Raw genomic sequence first — 7,744 nt, 5'->3', positions numbered from 1 at the left:
CTCCCTTGCTTTCCATCCAAGTGAGACTTGTAATTGTGTGTTTGAGAGTGCTGTAGATTTGTGCTGCTTTCTTGCTCTGCTTTAAACACATGACGGGATTGTTGAGATATTTAGAGATATGTTTATGTTTCATTTAGATGATTCTGTTTGAATGACAGCAGGATAAGACTGTGATCCTTAACAGAGGAACCCATCTGGAGCCACGCAGCCGCTCCTGCAGGACAAAGAGTGGTTGAAGCTTTTGACTGCCAACCGTCCAGCTTCTTTCTGGGAGGACTTTGATAAGCCTTCTCCTCCAGGAGAATCTCCTCAAAGGACGTTTTCTACCTGACGGATTCAGTTCCTGTAAATACAACAAACAGATCAGGGCTAAGCAGAGAATCGATCAGTTTGTTGAAAAGTTGTGTCGTGACACTCACCAACACCTTTTCTTGCCATGGTCGCCCCCCCCTTTGCAATAAGTGTATTAAGATGTGTTATTAGTGCACTTTGTATTCTTGAAATGGAATATATACATTTATGAAACTACTAAAAGTATTCACAATATAGAGGGATATGAAAATGTGACAAATAGTGAGTCATTTCTGCTTTTGTTTTAATCAGTCATTTCAATTGCTCTGCTGTGTGGATGTATCCTATAAAAGCTGAGATGAGGAGAAAAACCAGATCTATGGAAACCTGGTGCTGACTCTTCCAGCAGTTCGTTTTAGCACAAGCCAGAATGACACAGGGTTCTCCTGTGATGCAGTAGCCATTTTAGAAGTCTCCCTCCTGAGCGTTCAATTCCCAGGACTCACTTAAATTTCCCAAATTCATCCAACTTATCACAGGTGATTTTTCTGAACCTTCTTTAAAAAAAGAGTCACAGAAATTTCCCAACTAATCAAGCGAGACTTCTACAATGGCGACATCTGCTCTGTAGCAATCCCACACACCCAAAACAATCAGATCGGATTTGCAATAAGCACCCGAAAACAAAAAGCACCGATCCACACTGTGACTTTGCTGAAATAAGAAAGAAATGAGACACAGCTGCACTTGTCTGTTGGTAGCAACCTGCACAGTTTTAGGCTAGCTGTCGGGGAATCGTCCCCTGCACCCACAGTTCTCCTTATGTAGTGAACATGCTGCTTTACCTCTTTACTCAGAGGGTAACCGTTTTGTGTGTATTTTTAGTATGTTGTTGTATCTTAAAAGCTAAAAATATATATTTTTGACTTTTGAAACATGTATATTTGTGTCTTGTTGAGTACATCGCTCTGACCTGTGATGTCTGATGTTGTGCTTCTCCATCATGTCCTCCAACCAGATCCTAATGAGTGTTTTCTATGTTTGTTGTGAGGAGGCTTTCTCTTTCTGGAGTCTGTATTTGTGAAGCCTTGTTAGGTGCAAAAAAAATAAAAGAAACACGATGTCCATTACACACAAAAAAATGACATTGTATAGTAAAACTGTAATACTGTAAATATAAATGCCATGTGAGAGATTCAAATAAACAGTCTTTTTCTTCTGGTCTTCTTTGAGTCAATTCCATTGGTTTTGTCACTTTTGACGTTTTAAAGAAGGAAAGAAAAAAGTTTAAGTAAAGATCTGTCACCTACAGAATTTTAGACGTATCCATTGACTTTGAATAGGGTACTAGATCAGACTAAATTAGGGCTGGGTATCAGTTATAATTTCTAGAAACGATTAGATTCACAAGAGCCTGAATCGATTCAATTACGATTTTTTTTTGGATCTTCGATTCAATTTTAAGTTCACATATTTAAACACATTTCTTTAGAAATACATAAAAAACTACTATGTAATTTAAATATATTTATATTAATCTGATACAGTTCACATACTGTAAAATTTATTAGAAAAAAATGAGCTTTTTAGTAGCATCCAGTGTTAAAAAATTCTATCAAAAATGTTCATTAACATTGTAAAAAGTGCTGCTTCTCCTGGAGGGCGTTTCAGTTTGGCCACTAGGTGGCGATCGCGCTATAGCATTACACCTTATGCAAGAAGAAGACGACAGTATGAGGGAAAAAAATGAAGTTTTAGACCACAAAAAGTTACTTTAAAAATTGTTTCCTTAAAAGAGTTTGGAAAAATAATTCCTGTAGATGTTCATTTAGTCAGCAATGAATTTTTTTGGTCGACCGAGCGTTAGCATTAGCTGTCCTATGGGAAATTCTATTGAACGTTAGCATAAAGCTAGCGAACTTTAGCTCTATGTGCTAAATCGATGTATATCTTTTGTGAATCGATCAATGATCTGTTAAGCTTAAATCGATTCAAATCGATTTTTTCAACCCAGCTCTAGACTAAATGTTGACTATTGAGAGTAAAGTCACTCACAAAGTCACACCCTTTTTCTTCTCTGTGTAATTGTAACACAGGAGTAAAGCATCAAGCCCTATTCAATATGGTTTCCAACTTTGCGTACGCAACAAGCTAGCATAGCGACTGTAGCTTATATAGGCTGTTGGTGCAATCAGTAGACCTATATGACACGACTGACTCGGCAGGGGGGTCAAGTTTCAATGTTAAGTCAACGTACAGACGCGTTCTGAGGTCCTGCGACCTGATTTAGACGCCAGGCGTGGCACATCGATCTAGTAGTGGTGTGATTTGTGGCCCGTCAAACAATTAGGGACTCACCTTTGGGCACTTGACGTTATTAGTCACTCGATAAGAGGGAAGGAAGAAAATCCAATATGGCTCCTCAAAGTGAGGATTTCGTCCTGAACTTCCTGTCGGGATGTGAGAAACAGCTCCCCGGATTAACACCACTCACAGTGTGATAAAATAAGAGTTTAATAAGAAGTCTTTAGAGTTAGATGGATTCAGTAAAAAGAATCCTAAGTCTATAAGGGGGCAGCAGGCGCACAGAAGTGGGGGCAGGTGTGGGAGAGTGTCCGCCCTTAGATTGTAAGGTCGTGAGTTCAAATCCAAGTGAACTCATACAGAAGACTCTAAAAATGGGACCCAGTGCCTTCCTGCTTGACACTGCATTTAAAGGTTATATTGGGGGGTTAATTTAATAATGGTTCCCGAGCGCGGTTGTGTCTGCACCTCACCCAAGGGATGAGTCAAATAGAGAACAAATTCCCCAGACCTAGTCATGTGACAAATAATGGGACTTTAACTACATCCAGGTTAAATCATCCACAGCTGTCTTCATAGTTAATCAACCTCAGTGTGTTAGAGTGTCTAGTTTTCAGGTCTCCATTGCCAGGTCGTCTGTTCTCATCACTGTTTTGGTTCTCCCATGGTTTTGTCATGTTTAGGTTTATTCAGTAAATGTTTAAGTTTCCGCCACCAAGTCTTGTCTCCTGCGTTTGGGTCCTTCTCTACCACAAGCCAGAACGTCCAAACCCAAGAGGACTGTAAAGGTGAACAGACGCCTGGCTGCAGGTGACTTTCTGGCAGAGGGTCGCTGGTTATAAAGAAAGGCACACAGGTAAGAATGACAGTGCTGATTACCTGTCAGCTTCTCACAGGTGGAGACAGGAGGCAGGATCGTGACTCTTCCATTCATTTTCTTGACCTGCTTGGGCCGCGGGGTTCACGGAGACTGTCCCGTGGTCAGCAGAGCTAGCAAGGTTACCACCCAGAGCAAATCATCAAACTGGGCCACAGACAGACAGAAGTTACGCTTAAAAACGTCCGTCAGGCGCACCTCTGACTGCAGAAGGGAAATACACGGCACTTGGAGAGACTCCGAATGATCTGGTGAACCCAGACATGGTGACGTGCTTGCCGCTGCCTCTGTAGAGCTCTCCAAAACAAACGCTCAACATCATCCATGTTTTTCCTGATGTGGCAACAGATGAAGTCCAGAAAAACTTTGGTGGTTGCTCCGTGTCCAGGGCGTCAAGGACATTTTAAGGCAAGTGTCAAACAGTATATTTAGCTCCTGTCAAAAGAGAGGCAGCAGACGTGCAAACCACATCTGGTGTGAATCCAGCTTTAGACGATGGACTCCATGTCTTCTTCATCTTCTTCCCAGGGGTGGTCAGAGGGAGGGTCGGGGTCACAGTGGAGTATTAGGGTATTGGTGGGGTCAGTGTCTTCATGGGAAGGTGAATGGGGGGAGTATCTATGCAAGTGAGAAAAAGAGCTCGGACACATGCCGCACAACAGCCACAAATATTTCAGAACAAATCACAATTTTTACTACTGTATAGACATTTGCCATCGGTGTTCCCCATTTACCAAACCACTGGTCAAACATACCTGACAGTGGATCTTTGATACTCGAAGAGTTTTGTTAAGGGATCCATGTGGTTGTTGAGTATGAGGGTACAACACGTTAGTCCAAACATGTTACATACTGTACTCCTCCCTTCTCAGATAGTATCATATCTGAGGCTATTAGAGAAGTAGCAGCATGTATCCATTCCTAGCTGAGTCCTCCAGGTAGGTTCAGGTAAGTTATCGGGTTTTAGGGTTATAGGGTTTTTTTCCTCCTGTTGGTGCTTTAAATTTTGTACGCCCTCTTATAGCCTTTAAAACATTACACCTTTTTGCAACTTTTGAGAGAAACTATGCTTTCTGATCGAGCATTGTTTCTGTGTAAGACATAAACAATCCTATTGAAATTCACCAACCGCTAAAGTGCAAGTGTACTTGTGTGATTTGTTGCTTGTAGAGGCAAAACCTTGTGTTGACCTTGTGCAGTGACATCCGTGTGTCACTCACATTTATTTATATGCTTTTTTCAGTTAAGAAGGGTTTTGACATAGTTTGAAGAAGAGAACAATAATCTTATAATAATAGTTATGAAAAAGTCACACTTTTATTATTATTAAAAGGGAAACTGCTGATTAAGCTTTGTCACTGGTGTCACTCTAAAAATGGCTCAATTGAAAAGAAAGCTGTCAATTTTTGTTACCAGAGTAAGTGTGTTGTTTCAGAAATGTCTATTTGTATGTATGAAAATCAAAAAGCAGTGTCACACAGCCACTACATACATTTTGCACATATTGGATTGGAGGAAAATTATACTAATGTGAGAAAACGTGGAAAAAGTGAGAAAATTTGTGGAGATCTTGGCAGATGTATCATGAATGATTCATGTTAAAGCGATGGAAGAAGTAAGAAAAAAAAACCACACAAAGAACACGTAAATCCGCGCGTCATTGAATTTCTTCACTTTGACATTCAGAGTATTGGACAAAAATCACATTGCACCCGTCGCAGATTCCCTCAATCCGCACTAGTTCTAAGTCAGCTGCTAGACGCTAGCCGAAGATTGGATGATTTATATACCCGTCACACAATTTGCAAATAATGCATGAACTTTTGGTGATTTTTGTGCTTTTTATATGCAATTTACTAATGATTTGTGTGTCAATTATGTAATTTTTACATAATATGGGCTCTGTCCATGGGATATAAAAGTTATACATTGTTGGTACATTAGTGACATTCGTGAAAAGGTCGTGGAAAGCCACACATTTGCATAATCATGTTGGAAAAATCCCCTTCAAATGTGTAAGATTTATGTAATAATTGGGCATAAACTATGTAAAATATGCATAAAGTGTTTAAGTCTCAATCGACAAAAATTTCAAACAGCTCAAAACAGAGTTTACGTAAAATACCCATCAGCTGAGACCCTTGATGGAAATCTGCCCTCAATGGTGAATATAAGAAACACTTAAGAATAACTAGAGCTGGAATAATAATATTGATTAATCGATTTAAATTGATTTAAGCTTAAAAGATCAATAATTGATTAATAAAAATATACATTGATTTAGCTCATAAAGCTAAAGTCCACTAGCTTGATGCTAACATTTAATATAATTTCCCATAGGAGGGCTAATGCTAACGCTCAGTCGACCTAAACACACATTGCTGACTAAATGAACATCTTTATAAACTCACAGACATGAATTTTCCAAACTGTATTAAGAAAATATTTTTAAAGTAACCATTTGTGGTCTAAAACATTGTTTTTTCCTCATGCTTTCTTCTTCTTCTGGAATAAGGTGTAATGCTATAACGCGATCGCCACCTAGTGGCCAAACTGAAACGCCCTCCAGGGGAAGCAGAACAATGTTTACAATGTTAATGAACATTGTTTGCTATTAACAATCTAATTTTTTCACTAATACGTCTTAACTGTATCAGAATAATATAAATATATTCAAAGCATATAGTAGATCATTAATGTATTTCTAAATAAATCTGTATGTGTAAACTCAAAATTGAGTTGAATTGAAGAATGAAAAAAAAAAGAATCAATTCAGGCTCTTGTGAATCAAATCGAATCGTTTCTAAAAATTATAATCGATACCCAGCCCTATGAATTACATATATCACACATGTTTAAAAAAAGATTGAAATTACAAACAATGTGTAAAAAGCGTCTGTGCAGCATGTCGTTAGCAGAGCATACATCAAAGTGTCTGGCTGTGCCATGCAGCTCAGCGGGGATGAAAAACTTTTAATGATGGCAGAGGATTTGCTGGCTGAATTGCTTTGGAAACGATCATCATTGCAGCTTGTGTCTGCCACATAAAAGACCCAGCGGTCTCACTGAAGAGCGTTTTATAATCTCACCATTTCTGGCTGTTTTTGGCTCCAGCTGCTGGATCAGCTGTAGCTGTGGATTTCATGTTTCAGAATTAAATGCTCTATTACATTAGTGAATTGTCATTATTGAATATATGCATAATTAAGATTTTGTATTTAAAAAGATGCATAAAGCATGTTTCCTGTCGTTCGGTTTACCTCTCCTGTTTTCCGTTCATGTTTAGGGTTTACTGAGTCTGACTTTCTAACAGAACAAAGCAGTTTTAATGATGATGAAAACAAGACCATCAAGGAAAAGCATGCGATGCAGGAGGGACTGATGCGCTGCTCATTCACGAGGAGTTGTCACCAACTCTGCTCTTACGACTCTGTATCTGTCACCAGGCAACAAACCTGTTGCTTAGATACAAAATACTGTAACTCCTTTTCATTTGATCAGAGGAGATCAGACCTGATAAATTCAACATTCTAGTCAGCTTGCTGCTGACAAATGTGCTGTGTTGCATGCATGCATGTATGTGTGTTATATCTATAGGGATGGTATATTTCCTTCTAATGTTATCATGGCTGAGCTGTTACCTCTCACAGATCCACAGATCATACTATCAGACCGTTGTTTTCTCCAATGCCACAAACCTGACGTCATAGAGGAAGCTGAAGTTTATTTCTGCGCTCCTGCTGACCTGCCACAGCTAATCCTGGAGACACTAAAAGACCTCTTCTCTGTAATTCTGCCAGCAGAAAAGCTGCAATCTTCTGTTTGCATGTTTGTATATGTGTATGTGTGTTTTTTTTTTTTACCTGCATGTGATCGGAAAGACAGCTTCAGACGATCACTGAGATAATGCTGTGAGGTCCTCATCGTACTCCGACAGAATTATGTAGCAAAGAGAAGAACCGAAACAAATGAGCTCAGGTATTAAAAAAAAAACAAGAAGAGAATACTTTATTTTGCGTGTGTCAAAGTTGAGGCCCAGGGGCCGGATCCGGCCCTCTTGATCATATTATTTTATTGTTTTTAATGACCCGATGTTATCTTGCGCTTATTTCAAACTTGTATAATTTGCACAACATTTCTTATTATGGAGAGTAAAATATTTTAAGTTATTTAAGGTTTAAGTTGATTTATTCTGGAATAATATTCCTGCCTTTTTATTTATAATTATGTTAAAAAGACACCGTTTTAAAGTCATAAAAATTGGCATTCTGA

At 38.9% G+C, this 7,744-nt stretch overlaps 1 long non-coding RNA gene across 1 annotated transcript; it reads right to left on the bottom strand.

Annotated features, from left to right (window-relative positions):
• Positions 1-1,264: 1,264 nt before the first annotated feature.
• LOC112139818 lies at positions 1,265-7,384 on the bottom strand. Its single transcript, XR_002918054.1, has 3 exons — positions 7,336-7,384; positions 7,171-7,241; positions 1,265-1,378 (listed from the first exon to the last, which is right to left on the bottom strand). It is a non-coding gene; the product is annotated as an uncharacterized LOC112139818 (long non-coding RNA).
• Between the last annotated feature and the right edge of the window lie 360 nt (positions 7,385-7,744).

This window comes from Oryzias melastigma, linkage group LG23, assembly GCF_002922805.2.
Source record: "Oryzias melastigma strain HK-1 linkage group LG23, ASM292280v2, whole genome shotgun sequence".
Classification (NCBI taxonomy): Eukaryota; Metazoa; Chordata; class Actinopteri; order Beloniformes; family Adrianichthyidae; genus Oryzias; species Oryzias melastigma.
Note: the sequence above shows the minus strand (reverse complement) of the source record. Positions and strands in the feature narration are given on the sequence as shown.